An 18,750-nucleotide genomic window follows, 5' to 3' on the forward strand; every position below is an offset into this window, starting at 1 on the left:
TACTCGTAGTATCGAATACTTTTTGAAAAACACACTTTTTAAATTTTTTCTTCCATTGGCAACCCAATTTTCTTTGCTTATATGGATTACTATCACTCAATTTTGTCCATCACTTAAAATAAACTGATACTGCGTGTCTGTTGCTTAACATAAACGAAATAAGTTGAAGTTTAATGGCCTTATTCATAAAAAATAAAGTAGGTTTAAAGAGCTTAATAAAATGCCATTTTCATATATTTTTCAGTTTATAAACCTTTTTTATTTTTATGAATAAGGTCATAAAACTTTACGCTAGTTCACGAAAATGCAGAATTTTTAGAAACTTTTTGGGTATGCAGTTTTGTAACCTATTCAAATTTACGTCTAGCCTACTACCGTTGTCTTTTAATTCAAACTTGCTCTGATCCAGTACTCCATGAAGTTACAGGATTTTACACGTACTTGCAGGAAGTTGCAGGAAAAATGTTCCCGTACTCCAAAATCCTGTAAATGAGAGCGACTTTTGAAGAGTTGTGTAGAGAATGAAGTTGCAAGATTTTACCCGAACTTTTTTTCTGGTAAAATCATGAAAAGTGTCAAGCAATCACTGGTTGACGTTTTTACAGGAAAAAAATTTTTTTTGTTCCCGTACTTTTTGTTGTTACTCACTTTTTACTCTCACTNTATATATATATATATGTATGTATGTACATTTAACGTTAAAATTACATCTAACGTGAAAGTAAGTTCTGCAATGAAATAAAAATCATATATTTTAAATTTCTACTGTGTTAATTGCAGGAAATAACTAGATATACGATTGAAAAATTAAATAATTTTAGTATCCCAAAAAACGTTTTTTTAATGAGTCCTATACTGATTAGTATCGATACTTTTTCCCTGATATTTTTAGAGTATCGATACCATGAGCTCGATGCCAGAATGAGTACTCAGTATCGATACCAAAGTCTGACATTTCGAACCCTAACTGCATCTACAAACAAGGCTATACTTAGTAAATTTTTTATGTAAAATACTTCCAGATAGTTGCTTCTCCATATTCAAATGCAATGTAGTAAAAATATATTAAGGAACCATTATAAAATTACGACTATTTTGGGATTTTTAACTTTTTGATATTTTGTTCCCCAACTTTGACTATCTCTCGTGAAAAAAGTACTGAGCTATAACTTTACATTACATAAAATAATTGCTCATTTAATAAATATTTCAGAAATGTGCCACTCTTACTATTTCGAATAGAAAAAAAGTTATAGCCGCTTTTGTGGGTAAAGAACTGAGACACGCTAGAATGTATGTATTCGGACTAGAGCCAATAACAAGGGCTATATCTATTAATATTTTTTGTGAAGGATGGGTTCACGTGAAATAAAACATACATGAGTTGTTTGCAGAAAAATTTATTCATTTATTGATAAAATATGCTCAAATTGGTGACCTTCTACTCTAAGACAAGCTCGGCACCTTTTAAGAAAATACACTTATATACATCTTAAACTCAATTGGGCTATCTCAGCAGCAACTCCATTTATTTGTTCCGGCAAGTGCTCTTCGTTTTGAATTATTTTTAAATAAATTTTGTCCTTAAAACAGCCCCAGTAGAAAAATCTAATGGGTTCAGGTCTGACGATCGAGCAGGCTACGTGATTGGCCGTATCGTCCAATCCATCGGCGAGGATAAGTTTCGTCTAAATGATACTTCACGCCCGTAGTGTGCAGGGGATCCTTCATTTTGCTGCCATAGTCTTCGCCGCAGGTTGAAGGGTACATCTTCTAAAAGGGTTTGAAGCCGTTCCTGAAGGAAGTTTAAATAACTGTGGGAGTTGAGCGTTGGCGGCAGTTCCACAGGTCCCAATATCTGACAATTAAAAATACGGCACCATAAATTTATTTTGTACTGATACTGCGAACGATCTTATCTCATTTCGTGAGGATTATCTATCTGCCAACTGTGAAGGTTATGTAAATTAAAATAACCATCACGTTTGCATGATGATTCATCGCTCCAAATTATTTTATTAAAAAAGTTAGGGTCTGAATTAGAGACGGGCATGGGACTAAATATTTAATCCCGATCCCGCCCATCCCGAAATTCAATTTTTAAGTCCCGAACTTGCCCATCCCGACGTTTTTCAGAATTGTACCGCGGGTCCCATGGGTCCCGATATATATCTCTAAAGAAGGCTACAAACGGACAACAAATTGAAACGACGGTTGAGATTTCAACGTATGTGGCGTGGTTCACAAACTGATCGAAGGTTGATAAAAATGTTCATGTCTTTCGAATTAATTTCAAATAATAATGAAAGATCTGGCATCTTCCGATTTTGTTTTGCTTTGCTGTTCGTTTTCGTCTCAATGAAACATTAGGAGTGCATATTTCAAACATAGTTTTTAATTATGATTTTATAAATTTGCGGGGGTTACGGTTTTATCGGGAGTGTCGGGAAAGGATTTGGGTCCCGTCCCGCCCGCCATATTTTTATTCAAATCAGTACCGAGGGTCTCGCGGGTCCCGCTATCCCGCGCCAATCTCTAGTCTGAATCATGCATTCGTAACATTTCACTGCAAAATCTAACCCTCGACAGGTAATCTCTCTCTTGTAGAGCCTGAACACGTTCAATGTGATAGGGATGGTATTTTGAAGCTTTGTGATCTGTAGTTTTTGGTATTCCAGTCCGTCTTTNAAATTAAAATAACCATCACGTTTGCATGATGATTCATCGCTCCAAATTATTTTATTAAAAAAGTTAGGGTCTGAATTAGAGACGGGCATGGGACTAAATATTTAATCCCGATCCCGCCCATCCCGAAATTCAATTTTTAAGTCCCGAACTTGCCCATCCCGACGTTTTTCAGAATTGTACCGCGGGTCCCATGGGTCCCGATATATATCTCTAAAGAAGGCTACAAACGGACAACAAATTGAAACGACGGTTGAGATTTCAACGTATGTGGCGTGGTTCACAAACTGATCGAAGGTTGATAAAAATGTTCATGTCTTTCGAATTAATTTCAAATAATAATGAAAGATCTGGCATCTTCCGATTTTGTTTTGCTTTGCTGTTCGTTTTCGTCTCAATGAAACATTAGGAGTGCATATTTCAAACATAGTTTTTAATTATGATTTTATAAATTTGCGGGGGTTACGGTTTTATCGGGAGTGTCGGGAAAGGATTTGGGTCCCGTCCCGCCCGCCATATTTTTATTCAAATCAGTACCGAGGGTCTCGCGGGTCCCGCTATCCCGCGCCAATCTCTAGTCTGAATCATGCATTCGTAACATTTCACTGCAAAATCTAACCCTCGACAGGTAATCTCTCTCTTGTAGAGCCTGAACACGTTCAATGTGATAGGGATGGTATTTTGAAGCTTTGTGATCTGTAGTTTTTGGTATTCCAGTCCGTCTTTCCATCATTCTCCCTGAAGTCGATGGACCTAGCTCCACTTCCTCTAACACAACTTTAATATCTACCGTTGCAGGACGCCCTGTTTCGCCGCCACGCTTTCCAGGTATGCGACTTTAAAAAAGTTAAAAACGATAGTTGNATGATGATTCATCGCTCCAAATTATTTTATTAAAAAAGTTAGGGTCTGAATTAGAGACGGGCATGGGACTAAATATTTAATCCCGATCCCGCCCATCCCGAAATTCAATTTTTAAGTCCCGAACTTGCCCATCCCGACGTTTTTCAGAATTGTACCGCGGGTCCCATGGGTCCCGATATATATCTCTAAAGAAGGCTACAAACGGACAACAAATTGAAACGACGGTTGAGATTTCAACGTATGTGGCGTGGTTCACAAACTGATCGAAGGTTGATAAAAATGTTCATGTCTTTCGAATTAATTTCAAATAATAATGAAAGATCTGGCATCTTCCGATTTTGTTTTGCTTTGCTGTTCGTTTTCGTCTCAATGAAACATTAGGAGTGCATATTTCAAACATAGTTTTTAATTATGATTTTATAAATTTGCGGGGGTTACGGTTTTATCGGGAGTGTCGGGAAAGGATTTGGGTCCCGTCCCGCCCGCCATATTTTTATTCAAATCAGTACCGAGGGTCTCGCGGGTCCCGCTATCCCGCGCCAATCTCTAGTCTGAATCATGCATTCGTAACATTTCACTGCAAAATCTAACCCTCGACAGGTAATCTCTCTCTTGTAGAGCCTGAACACGTTCAATGTGATAGGGATGGTATTTTGAAGCTTTGTGATCTGTAGTTTTTGGTATTCCAGTCCGTCTTTCCATCATTCTCCCTGAAGTCGATGGACCTAGCTCCACTTCCTCTAACACAACTTTAATATCTACCGTTGCAGGACGCCCTGTTTCGCCGCCACGCTTTCCAGGTATGCGACTTTAAAAAAGTTAAAAACGATAGTTGAAAGAAGAATGGCTTCAAACAAGAAAGGTGTAAAAATTACTTACCTTCAGATATTTCTCTACGGGTGCGGGGGAATACTTCACCACCCGGATGCCGACGATTTGGGTATCGCTCTGCATAGAGTCTTTGAGCAGCTCTGGCATTACAGCAAGCTTCACCCTTAAATTAGGTGAATAGCCGCATATAATGTGACCAACTATTTCATAGCTCAAAGAAGTACAGCTTAGGTTGGGTTAAGTTCACGCCGCGAGCCGATTACAAAATTTCGATTGCGTTAATTTCGATCCCTGGGAGCTCAGTGTTTGTTCAGAAGTGCGAGCTAAAATGCTTTCATATTAGCCTCGCGAAGGTTGGACAGTCTAAAAGAAAGTGAGGAGACGATTCCACTTCATCTTCCTCTTGACGGCTGATACAAAACGATCAGTTGAAATTCCTAGCCTCACCGCATAAATACCAATTTCACAATTACCTGTCAGAACCCCCATCACTAGGCCTTGAGAGATAACGTGTTTTAAAGTGCCCTATTAGAATATTTGCTGCAGCAGAGAAACGTCTTCTTTTGCTTTTTTATGACACAAGAGGACCAGGTTTACCTAGCCTAATAGCAGTTCGCGCTGCCACAATTCTGTCTGTAATATCCGCAGGTGCCGTGTTCAACATATCGTCACCTGAAATGCAGAAAGACGTAACAAACATCATCGTTGAAATGCAAAAAATCATAACTAAGAGAAATATCAAAATTTACTTTTTTTATATGATGGATTTCATCGAATTAAAACTCCCCACATCATTTTGTGAAAAAAATTATTATATTAGTCATGACTTTTTCTATTTCATTTACATGATGTTACGTCTTTTTGCATTTCAGGTGATGATATGCATGTATGTTAAGCGCCAGTGTAGGTATGCTTCCTAACGCTCCACTAATTCCTGTTTTACAAGTGTAGCCTTCTCTAGTGAGTTCCACCAGGCAAGGGCTCTTTCAAACAATATAGGCTTAAATCTGGTTTCCTAGAGCTAATGAATTAAGTTGGGCGAGAGACCCCACCTTTTACCGATAGATCCCCTACATCAGTACAAGGCAACCGACACCTTAACTACCCTTTCCTCAATGCTAGGCTTCCACGACAGCCGCCGTTGTTCGCCCACTTATGTAGTTACCTGGTTCAGGTAACCTTGAGCCAGATCAAAAAGGGGTGTATAGAAATCGTCTTTAACCAAAAGTTCCACATCATCTACATATGCGATCACCCGACAGCCCAAATTTTTCAGTTCCTCTAGAACCACAGCAGGGGAGAGAGAACACCACCCTGTGGAGTTTCCTATTGATTCTTCACAGAGTGCAGACGCTCCCCCACTCTTCCGCGACAGTTCTGTCGCGAAGTAAGCTGTAGATATGCCTTATTAGGTTGGTTTCACCCCCAGATTATGAATATACTTGACTATTGCCTCTGGAGTGACATTGTTGAAGGCTCCCTCGATATCGAATAACGCCCCTAATGCATAATCTTCATGCGTGAAGGCTTCCTCTGACTACTTTACCAATGTGTGCAGTGCGGTATTTACCGACCTTTTCTTGTCTTGAAAGACATTCTCGAGGAATCGCGTTTCTTATGTACAGATCTATCAGCCTCTCTAGCGTTTTTAGCAAAAATGAAGAGACCGATAGGCCTAAAATCCCTGGGGAAAACATGAGAGCCTTTTCCGGCCTTCGGGATGAACGCAACATTGACCACCCTTCAAGCCTTGGGGATGAACCCGGTCCTCACAAAGTTCGCATAAATAGAACCCAACCAATTGCACTACACCTTTGCAGCTGCGAAGGTATGATGCCATTGGTCCCCGGCGACCTTAATGGTTTGAACGAATTTAACACCCAGGCCATGTGACGATCGTCTAGAAGATCGGAGAAGTACAGGACCTGGGGGAGATTATTTATATCATGATTCAAAAAGTGCGATAGCGATCCGAAAATTGTCGCAACTTGTTACAGAATCTCCCTCCTGAAGTACAAAGTATCGCAAAGTACATTTTACTGTACTTCGAAGTACGAAGTACAAGAGCGAAAAAAGAAGTACTGTACTTCCGAAAGAAGTACGGTTGGTCACATTACGTATACTGCGTGTTCCCTGTCATAGTATTAATAACACAATGCACAAAATCCATTTTCATTATTTCCGGTAAGTAACACAAAATAATGTCAGGAGCAAGTAATAATGTACCTTTGTACTATTTAGCATGTCATTGGTCGGTAACAAGAGCAACTTAAATTTAAATCTATTAAATACATTCTAGCGTGTCTCAGTCCTTTACCCACAAAAGCGGCTATAACTTTTTTTTTCCTATTCGAAATAGTGAGAGTGGCACCCTTCTGAAATATCTATTAAATGAGCAATTTTTTTATGTAATATAAAGTTATAGCTCAGTACATTTTTTTTCACAAGAGATAGTCAAAGTTGGGGAAGAAAATATCAAAAAGTTAAAAATCGCAATATAGTCCTTATTTTATAATGGTTCCTTAAGATATTTTAACTACGCTGCATTTGAGTATGGAGAAGCAACTACATATCTGAAAGTATTTTACATAAAAAATTTACTAAGTATAGACTTGTTTGTAGATGCAGTTAAAGAAAATGCATGATTTTTCTTTAATTCAAAAAAATTTAAATATTCGCGAATTTTGTTTATCTTAAGCGAAGTTTGACAACAAAGCCACCAAATGCCGGCAGCCTTGCACATTTTCGCAGTCGAAGGGAGTTCGTTCTTCACAATAGGAATGCTCAGCCAATTCAATATCAGAGCTTGGCAAACACTCTGATATTATGAAAAGTTATCGACTTTGTATCTATGACACTCAGGCGCTGAAGTTTCAGTCATATTCAGGTCGGCGAAATTGGCTCGAGCGGACACAACCACAATGAAGTTGTTTGCCGCGAACGGTAGATCCGTTCCTACCTATGGCGAAGTTATTTTAACTCTTAGTCTTAATCTGCGGCGTGAATTTCTGTGGAATGCTCAGCCAATTCAATATCAGAGCTTGGCAAACACTCTGATATCATGAAAAGTTATCGACTTTGTATCTATGACACTTCAGCTAACGTTAGGTTTTTAATTGACTCAGGCGCTGAAGTTTCAGTCATATCCAGGTCGGCGAAATTGGCTCGAGCGGACACAACCACAATGAAGTTGTTTGCCGCGAACGGTAGATCCGTTCCTACCTATGGCGAAGTTATTTTAACTCTTAGTCTTAATCTGCGACGTGAATTTCTGTGGAATTTTATTATAGCAGACGCATCACAAGCTCTACTGAGTGCCGATTTCTTAGGACATCACAGGCTAATTGTTGATCTTAAGGGACGGTGCCTCATTGACCGTACCACGTTACTAAAGTCTGCATGCCTGGTAACGCATTTAAAAACATCAACGGTTTCAGCGATCAACACCGCGCAAAATTTCTCTGATTTGCTCAGAGAGTTTTCTGAAATTACGTGCCCAAAACCTATCGGTATTCGAACGAATACGTCCGTTGTTCACCGAATCACCACGACTGGCTAGCCAACCTAGCCTCGGCCGCAACGTCTATCAGCGGAAAAACTTGCAGCTGCACGAGCAGAATTTGAGTCTCTTATTAAACTGGGAATTTGCCGTGCATCGTCAAGCAACTGGGCAAGTTCCTTACATTTGGTAAGAAAAGCCGATGGATCGTGGAGAGCCTGCGGCGATTATAGAGCGCTAAACGCTGTAACTATCCCCGATCGTTATCCGCTGCCGTTCTTAGAGGATTTTTCCACAATTTTAGCAGGAAAGACAGTGTTCTCTAAAATTGATTTGCAAAAGGCTTTTCACCAGGTGCCGATACACCCGGACGATATTGCCAAAACCGCCATAATAACTCAATTTGGGTTATATGAGTTTACCCATATGACGTTTGGGTTGCAAAATGCTGCGCAAACGTTTCAGCGCCTTATTAATTTAATCGTGGATTACATTTTACATTCACCTATTTAGACGATATTTGTATCGCATCGAATTCCATTGAAGAGCACAAAGAACATCTCCGTTTGGATTTCAATCGCTTAAAAAATTACAACCTTACAAGTAACGTAGCTAAGTCGCAGTTTGGAGTATCCAAGTTGGAGTTTTTGGGACACTCTATCACGGAAAATGGCATTCGGCCCTTGCCAAGCCGCGTCGAAGCAATCACGCGCTTTAAGTTACCAACCGTCGCGAAGGAATTAAAACGTTTTTTAGCAATGCTAAATTTTTATCGCAGTTCCTAACGCGCTTCTGCATCAATCGGCGTTATTTTCCATGATAGCCGGCAACAAAAAAAATGACAACACCTCTCTTATCTAGACAGAGAGCGCCAAACAGCACTTTGAGGCCTGTAAAGCTCAGCTTGCTAACTGTGCAATTCTCGCTCATCCGCTGCCGAACGCAGAGCTGTCTCTTTGGGTAGATGCTTCCGACTTTGCAGCCGGAGCAGTCTTAAACCAAATCGTGGACGGTGCTCTTCAGCCTCTTGGATTTTTTTCGCGTAAATTTTCACCAACCGAAGTGCGGTATAGTACATACGCTCGCGAGCTGGCGGCGATGTACCTCGCGATCCGCCACTTTCGTTACATGATGGAAGGCCGTAATTGTTACGTGTATACGAACCATAAGCCTCTCGCCTTCGTATTTCGTCAAGCTTTGCATAAAGCATCGGATCGGCAAGTGAGACAGTTGGACTTCATTTCAGAAATAACCACTACAACCGTTAGTTGGTTGGGCGTGCTTTTATCTCCGCTCTCGGTTTTGCTTACTTAAAATAACACTTAATACTTAATTAAATAAAATAGATAAATATTAAAAAACTCGTGCGATAGTTATTCGATTTATGTACTTCGGTCGTATTTCTTGGACACTTATTTATTTATTCATATATCTACAATGCCTTGTAGCTGTGGTAAAAAAATTCAATGTGCAAAGTGCAGTGAAATTTTTCACTTAGTCTGTGCTAATCTGCTTCCAGCTGACCTTGAATTTCTTCAAAAGTCAAATAAACATTCCATATGCAAGCAATGCACAACCGATCGTAGAAAGTCTTTACTCTCCCCAACCCGTGTGAGTGCTTTCGGTGGTGCCTCGGCATATTCGGAAACTTCGGCGAATAAAACTAACTCGTCAGAAAAAAAAGTGCTAATCAAGAAATTACTCTACAAACGATTTTGATGAGCTTGTCGCTCTTAAACTGAAAACTCTTCTGCGCTCTCTTTGATAAAGGACTCTCCAAAATGATAAACAACTTCTTCTCAAAAAAGTTGATTCTCTCCACCTTGAAGTTCAGGCTGTGAGTAGTAAATTGTGTGGTTTTGATATGGCTGCTATCATTGCAGATGTGAAGACTGCTGTCATAGACTTTCGTAAGAATGTGCGCGTATTTGCAAATGATGTTCAAGTGAACGCTACCTCTGCCCATGCAAATCCTACTCAAGGAATACCACTCATATTGCTCCGCTGATCTCGCCTTCTATTAACACAGAGTTACCTGCTTCCTCTCTGTCTTCTTCGTTACCCTCGCCTGCTAACGCCAATGATCCCATTCCTACTCCACCACCTGTGAAAGACAAAAATGTGCCTTAGCTGCCCAACATACACAATTCGGCTACATCGCATATCTCTAACTCTTCGCCATCTTCGTATGCTGCTGCTGTTGCTAGCGCTCCCATTCCTACTCGCCCAACTGCTAATGACAAAAATGCAAACAAGCAGTCCAACACACAAACTTCGTCTACATTGCAAATCTCTGCTGGCGAGTTAAACAATGCAAAGAGGAATGAAAAAGCAACTGCGAATGACAAAAACGCAAGCAAGAAGCCACAAACTTCGGCTACATCGCATTTCTCCAACTCTTCTTCGTCATTTTCGTATGCTGCTGCTAATGCTCCCATTCCTACTCATCCAACTGCTAACGACAAAAACGTAAACAGGCAGTCCAACACACAATCTTCGGCTACATCGCAGAACTCTGCTGGCAAGTTAAACAGCGCAAAGAAGAACGAAAAAGCACCATTGATTGTTGTTGGTTCGAATGCTAGCAAAAAACTTGATGTGACATTTCGACTGAAGTGGCTGCACTTGTCTTCGTTTTCTAATTCTGTCAAAGCGGAAAACGTAATTGATTATGTAGCTAAACATGCAAACATTAAAACCAGCATGCTTTCGTGCTCTCCCCTAGTTAAAAATGATGTTTCTATAAAGACTCTAAAGAGTGTAAATTTTAAACTGGGCGTATCTAATTTGCACTACAAAAGCTCTTAAATCCGGACTTATGGCCTGCGAATGTTGCTGTGCGCCCTTTTAAATTTATGCCAAAAAACGACGACTCTCAGACAAAAACCCAAAGTACGATAATGCTAACCACAAGCACTTTAAAATCTATTTTCATAATGTCTCTGGTCTTAGGACAAAATCTAAATCTCTTCATCTCATGAGTTCGCAGTAAACCTTTGATATCTTCGGTATCATAGAAACTTGGCTAAACGATAACTTCTTCAGTCATGAGTTCTTCGATCCAAACTTGTTTGAAGTATTCCGCAAGGACAGAGATGCAGTCAAAACTGGTTGTGCTAGAGGTGGTGGTGTCCTAATTGCGATCCAGAGGAAACATAAGGCGTTTTTCTACGAGCTAAGGAACAATAATTCGCTGCTGGACCAACTCTGCGTGTGTGTACAAAGCCCTCGGGAATCGCTCTTCATCTGCGCTTCATACATTCCGCCGAATAGCTCAGATGAGCTTTATAAGGCGCATGTAGATAATATTTTGTCTCTAAACGCAGATTGTGCATCTTGCTGTCTTAGGGGACTTTAACTTAAACAACGTTATGTGGTCTAATATAGCTAAGACGTCTGGTCTTTTACCAAGCTGCGTGAATAGTAGTAGCGACATATATTTAATTGATAATTTTTTAAGCATTGATATTAGGCAAATAAATTACTTTCACAATAAGCTTCAGAGGTTTTTGGACCTAATATTTATTAGCACTAATGTCAACTTTCAGTTGTCCGAGTGTAATTTTCCTTTCAAGGAGCCTGATATGTATCATGTTCCCTTGGTATTAGATATTTATTTTTACTCACACCTCAGCTTGGACAAGAAAAACACAAAAGCATCTTTTAACTATAATGTATGTAATCCTAGTGTGGCATCATGTTTTAATATCTTTAAATCTAAAGTAGGTGAAGTTTGTCAAAACAACATTCCAATCTCTGGAAAAAAGTTGGACAAAGTTCCATGGCATACTCGAAATCTTAAAAGAATAAAAAATTTAAGAAACAAATACCACCGCAAATTCAAAAACACGAACAACTATTCGTTTTTTATTGAGTATAAAATGTATGCCAAACATTTTAACTGCCTTGATAAATTTTTATAGAGAGACTATGTTTTAAACTATGAAGCCAATATCAAGTCGAATCCTAAAGCTTTCTGACGATTTATAACTTCGAAGAAATCTTGCTCTAGTATTCCCTCTCAATTATTTCTGGACGGAAATTCTGCTACATCCCCCATTGAGGCTGCGAATCTGTTTGCCGATTTTTTCCGCTCAAACTTCATCTTACACGACGACTCTAGTGGAAGGCTTTCCAATACCAAGGAACTGCCCTTTAGCTTTGGATCCCTAACCTTGACCACAACCGACATTCTTAATGGCATTGCGCAGCTTAAGTCCTCGAACCAAACTGACATTGACGGGCTATCCGCAGTTCTATTAAAAAAATGCGATTCTCTTGTTTATCCATTGAAATTAATTTTCAATAACTCCCTATCCGCAGGGGTATTTGTCGATGATTGGAAAATAGCTTTTATCACCCCTATCTTTAAAAGCGGTAATGAAAATTATGTTCATAATTATAGACCCATTTCCAAACATTCAACTATTTCGAAACTATTCGAATGCATAGTGAAAGAAAAGGTGTATTTTGCAGTTAAAAGCCTTATTTGTCAGAACCAGCATGGGTTTATGCCTAACCGCTTGACGGTCTCTAATCTCGCTGTCTGGGTATTATAACTTTGTTCACATAACGGTTGTTTGTAACTGTGCACACGATAACTCGAGTAAAAATTGAGATATCTTAACGAAACTTGGTACGTGCACTTCTTTTGGTACGGACGGTATTGAAAATAGGTGAAATCGGACAATAACCACGCCTACCTCACATATAACGGTAATTTTCAGAAATACGAAACCTGCGATATTTTTGTAACTACTGAAGATAATTCACTCAAAATTGATATTTACAATAACTCTTAGACGAAAAATAAGAATATTATAAATTTTTGGAAAATGGGCGTAGCCACGCCCACTTATGGTTACATGTGTATATCTTGGTAACCGCTGCACCAATGTGATCCACACTTAGCACAGTTGTTGGCCCTGGCACAGCATACCAAACGGCCGAAAATTTTTAAAATCGGACAATAACCACTCCCACATCCCATATAACGGTAATTTAGAGAAATATTAAAACTAATTTATTCGAAATTGATGGTTGCAACAATTCTTTACCAAGAAATACGTTTATGACAAAATTTTGGAAAATGGGAAATGGTGACACCGCCCACTTATGATCACATATATGTATCTCGGTAACCGTTCTAGCAATTTGTACCAAACTCGGTATGGTTATTGTGCTTGCTGAAATCGGACTAATATTACGGCCATTTTTCATATAACGGTATATTTCAGAAATGCTTTAAATTTCATTATTTCGAAATTTAAGGACGCTAATTTACTTAATATCTATACACCCCGGCTTATCATGTAGCGGTAGCTTTCGGAAAGGTGGAAACCATATATTTAATACTTGCGCCAGGTATTGAATGTTCGGCTCCGCCCGAACTTAGACTTTCTTACTTGTTTAAATTGGATTAAATCTTACCTAAGTAATCGTCGCTGTGTTGTCAATGTCCATAATACATTATCGTATCCCTTTATCGCTTCCTCCGGGGTACCCCAAGGAAGCGTTTTGGGCCCCTTATTTTTAATTTTTTTTTATAAATAATATAAGTAGTTGCTTTTCCCGTTCTAAATTTCTCCTATATGCTGACGATTTAAAAGTTTACTCCATAATAAAGAGTACGCATGATTCACAGATACTTCAAGCAGAGCTTAATAATCTTAAATCGTGGTGTGACACCAATCGCTTGTCGTTGAACATTAATAAATGCTATCACGTCACCTACAGTAAACGTACCACAGTCTTTCACACTTCCTATCAAATTATTATTTAAAGTCCGTCCCAGAGATTAAGGACTTGGGAGTAATTTTTGACAGAAAATTTACATTCAGCAATCATATTAACTTCATTGTCTCAAAGTCATATGCAATGTTGGCATTAGTGCGACGGAACAGTTCCGAATTCTCTGATCCGTATACACTTAAATTGCTTTTCACTACCCTTGTTAGATCTAGGTTAGAGTACGCCTCATTTGTCTGGAGGCCATATCATGCATGTTATGTTAACCGCATTGAAAAAGTTCAAAAGGTGTTTTTCAGGTTTGCTCTTCGAACCTTGCATTTTAATGCACCTATACCTTCGTATCTTGCTAGATGAAAGCTCATTAATTTAAAATCGTTGGATAGTAGGAGATCGATTCTGTCGCTATCTTATGTATTTGATATTATTTCTGGAGGGGTGGACTGTGCCTCCCTCCTTGAACGTATTCGTTTTAATGCTCCACTTAGAAATTTACGTCACTTTGAGTCCTTTCATATTGGCCTGGTAAAAACTGTTTATGCATTAAACGCTCCTATCACAAGAGCTTTATGCGATCTTAATCGCATCGAAAATTGTATTCATATTGATTTTACCGCCTGTGAAAACGACTTTTTGAAATTGTTACCTTCTATTTTGGATTAATTTTGTAAATTTACTTTACTTTTCTTTTTAATAGTCTGTAAGAATATTTGATGTATTCATTGGCTAAATTAAACAAATAAACAAATATTCGACATGTGAAAGGCGAAGAGAACGTGGCCGCTGATCTACTCTCAAGAATGCAGTCTCTTACGGTTGCACCTATTAATTACGATGAACTTGCCGATGACCAAATTAAAGATGATGAGTTGAACTCGTGTTTAAACGGTAATATTCACCATTCACTTAAATTAAAAAGTTTTGTACTGCCTTTCAGTTCCAAGAAGGTTGTTTGCGACATCTCTACAGGCCATCTACGACCTTTCGTCACAAAGAAGTTTCGTAAGCAGTTTCTTCAAGCGACACACAACATTTCGCACTCTGGAATGCGCGCTACAGGTAAACTGATGGCGCAACGATTTGTTTGGCCTGGAATTCAGCACGATAGCAAGATGTTTGCCAAAACCTGCGTTCAGTGCCAACGGAGTAAAATTATCCGACATAACACGACTTTGCTGCAACGTAGGGAGTGCCCCAGACAACGCTTCGGACATCTGAACATAGACATTGTGGGCCCATTCCCACTGTCGGATGCAACAGGTATTGCTTGACGGTGATAGACCGCTTTACTCGATGGCGTTTCCAATACCCAACATGACAGCGCCAATAGTTGCTAAAGCACTCCTCGGCGGTTGGATCGCACTCTTCGGCGTACCTTTTGACATCACGTCAGATCTCGGCCGCCAATTCGAGAGCGCTTTATTCCGCGAGCTGCTGCAATGCGTTGGCGTTTCGCACCTGCGTACTACACCCTACCACCCACAGTAGAACGGACTCATAGAGCGTTGGCATCGTACCTTCAAAAGTGCCATAGATCAATGGACAACGTATTTGCCATTTATTTTACTGGGCCTACGCTCAGCCTTTAAAGCTGATTTGGGATATACACCTGCTGAACTAGTGTATGGAGCCACTCTACGACTACCATCAGATTTTTTCGTCACACACCCGGACAACATGAAGGAAGCGGAATTGATAAAGGAGTTCCGCGAAATCATGCACGAACTACAGCAAGTAGACACCGCTTGGCATACGCCCAAGAAAGTCTTCGTTCATGGTAAATTGTATTCATCCGACAATGTTTTTATCAGGGATGATTCTATCCGCCCGTCTCTATCAGGGCCTTACAAAGGACCATACAAAGTCTTGAGTCGAAATGCGCAATACGACGTCGTCGAAGTGAATGGAAATAGAATCAAGGTTTCCATCGATCGTCTAAAGCCCGCTTCCATTACACCTCCTTCAACTCTCTAGGAGGGGTTACTGTGGTGTGTCCTCACCATTAGCGAACCTTTAGTAAGAGCCTTATTATCGAGCTTATATTTTGTACTGTCATTCTTTTGTCAACTTGAAAATGTCAATTATTCATATTACTTGTTAGATCCTAAGACACGTTGCTTGAATTAAGTTTGGTTAAAACCCTTATATATATGCATGTATTTTATCTTTACAGAGAAAAGTAAGTAACGAAGATATTACATTCGTTTGTGCCGCTGAACCAAAAACTTGTTAACACCCCCAAAATAGTTTGCTACTTGTAGCAGTTATGCTGTATACCTGAACGAAATATAATCCTTGCTGAAAAAAATTATTTGTGGCCTGTTGTTCAAGGACATATGTATATGTGTATGTATGTATGGATATGTAGACATGGGAAAATTTGCGTAAACAAAGAATAGAGGCCGGTTTACATACAACTTTGCCGTTGCGTTGGCGTTTCCACATACAAAGCAGAAAGATCGCTGCGTCGGTCGCCAGTTGTTGCAAATGAATAAAATTATATGAAATGTTTTTTTCCTTTTAATCAAATGAGGGCAAGAAATATAAATTTTCATGCGATTATTGATATGAAATATTAATTTATCTCTTGTTAATATGTTAATTTAGTGGCCAAAGTAGTCTCTGCCAAGCTTCATTGTAGAACGCATACTTTTAACGTGCGTTCTGTCAAACCAACGCCAACTACAAAGTCAACGCGAAAGTTCTATGTGGACCAGCCTTAATTATCAAATACTGTTTAACACCTAAAATAGTAGTTTGTATTTTCTACATACATACATATGTATCGGGACTAAACCAGGAATATTCATTTGAAATGCTAAGGTCCTACTCATTTATGAAATGATTTTTATAAATAATATATTATAAATATATATATTATAATATATTATAAATATATTATTTATAAATAATATAGTAATTAATTGTATGTAAGAATACAAAGACAAATTATTTATCAGAAGCATTGTCCCTTACACATTGAAAAAAAGTAAGAAAAGCTCTCAAAAAAGCAAATTCGCTACAACGAAAAAAGTGTTTGAAAACCGCATAAATTCAAATCCGCATAAAAAGAGACCTAATACCATGTCCCCACCGGAGCTAACCACGTAGTTATGGCTGTTGAGTTGGTTATCCCGATAACCCACTTCATTTAGCGTAGTTTCGCCATATAAAAAACAGCACTTCACTGAGATGGTTAAAAGCTGACCAACTCGAAACCACGTCGAAAGTCTGATACAACCCTGTGTTTTCCCGCCATCTGTGGGTCATTAGCGTTAAAAAATTCGTTCCTTACTAGCTTTGGACTTAACTAAGATCAGATTAGATTTACTCCGGTTTTTGGAAAAATTTGAAATCTACTCCTCTACTCCGCTTGACTTCAAATCTATTCCGTTTTTTTTTTCATTCATGTTATGCCCCTCTTGGGGCCGTATTTTGAATGTTCACCACCGTTTCAGTAAAAAAATTGAAAGTTAGCCAAATCTCACTGTTAAAAAGTAACTCTTTCATAGCAATGCGTCAAATAAGTTATTTTTTGATGTATGGCTGTAGAAATTGGCGGATGCAGAACTTTACTTAAGTTGTTAAAAAATATATGTAGAATGAAATTTATATAAAGTAGAAAAGGTTTCGATTCTATTGCTCTTTAAAAAATTAAGTGTTAGAAACGTTCTACTTTATAGAAAATGCTAAATATTACCTAAATATAATATGTACCACACTAAATAATATAAAATATATACATATTACCTTATATTGCCTCGCGTTCTTATTTTTGCATGAATAGAAAATAATTAAGTCAAACAATTAATGTCAGAAACGAAAATAAAAAATTCAATCTAGAAAATTTGTTTTTGCTCAGATTTTTAGTCCTGAATCGAGTTTTGGAAGTCCGAACACTGTTCTCTACATTTGTACTGCTTTATAAACCTCAAACCGCAGTGTGGACAGCGATAGTTAGTGATGTGGTTAAGTTCGATTTGAGATGGTTTACTTTTTGGTGGAGACATGTTATAAAAGTGTATAAGTTTAAATTTTATAAGAAATTATTGAACATTAAAAAAATTATACCTACATAGATATGTATGCACATTAGAGTGGTCCAAAAAAATAAAGTCGGAGTTTTAATGCCGGCACACCATAGGATTGATCTATATCGAAAAAAATATACCCCAATTTTTTTATTTTGAAATCAAAAAATATTTAGGGAGTGCTCAAAGCGCTCAAAGTTTTCCATGTATTTTATATAGAGAAAAAGCATCTTTTCGTAGAAATAGTGTAGAATTCTTGAAAATCAATATTTTTCGATCGGAAAACTTCACTTATCTTCAGAAGACTCCCAGTAATAATACTCAATTGTTTTTTTAACAACTTTTTCATGGTAACTATATTTTATAGGTCCTCCAAAGCCCTTAGAAAATGCAATGAGGGTGGCCAATAAAAAATCTGTTATCATAAAATATGGTTAAATAAATAATTGGATATTAATACTGGAAGTCTCCTGAAGAGAACCACAGTTTTCCGGTCGAAAAATATTGATTTTCAAGAGTTTTATACCATTTCTACGAAAAATTGTTTTTTCCCTATATAAAATACATGGAAAACTTTGTGCGCTTTGAGCACTCCCTAAATATTTCTTGATTTCAAAATAAAAAAATATGGGTATATTTTTTTTCGGTATATAACAATCCTAGGGGGTGGCGGCATTAAAAATACGACCTTATTTTTTTTACATACATTTTTGGACCACTTTAATGCACATATGTGCCTACCTAGTAGATAAAACTGGTCAAAATATCACGCATCTATGCATGAGAATATCACCCCCTATGATGTAATCCGTCGTAGATTCGATTTTGCTACGAATCGTAAAATTGGTATTCTGAAATCCGCGTTGTCGTATCGTAATTTCGAAATTCGTAGGCCATCTTCGAAATTCGTAATATTGGTATGCCTGAATCCGACGTAGCTGCCATTTTTATGTATTTGTCGAAAATTTTGTACGAATAGCAACTCGGGTCGGAGCGAAACATATTTCTTTAAAATATCAATAAAATAAAGTGTGTAAACGCAAAAATATGTATGTAAGTAAGTTGAAGTGTGAATAGAAAAAAAAAATTATT

This window comes from Rhagoletis zephyria, unplaced genomic scaffold (genome assembly GCF_001687245.7).
Source record: "Rhagoletis zephyria isolate East Lansing unplaced genomic scaffold, Rhagoletis_zephyria_1.1 Rzeph_scaffold_00181, whole genome shotgun sequence".
In the NCBI taxonomy this organism is placed as follows: Eukaryota; Metazoa; Arthropoda; class Insecta; order Diptera; family Tephritidae; genus Rhagoletis; species Rhagoletis zephyria.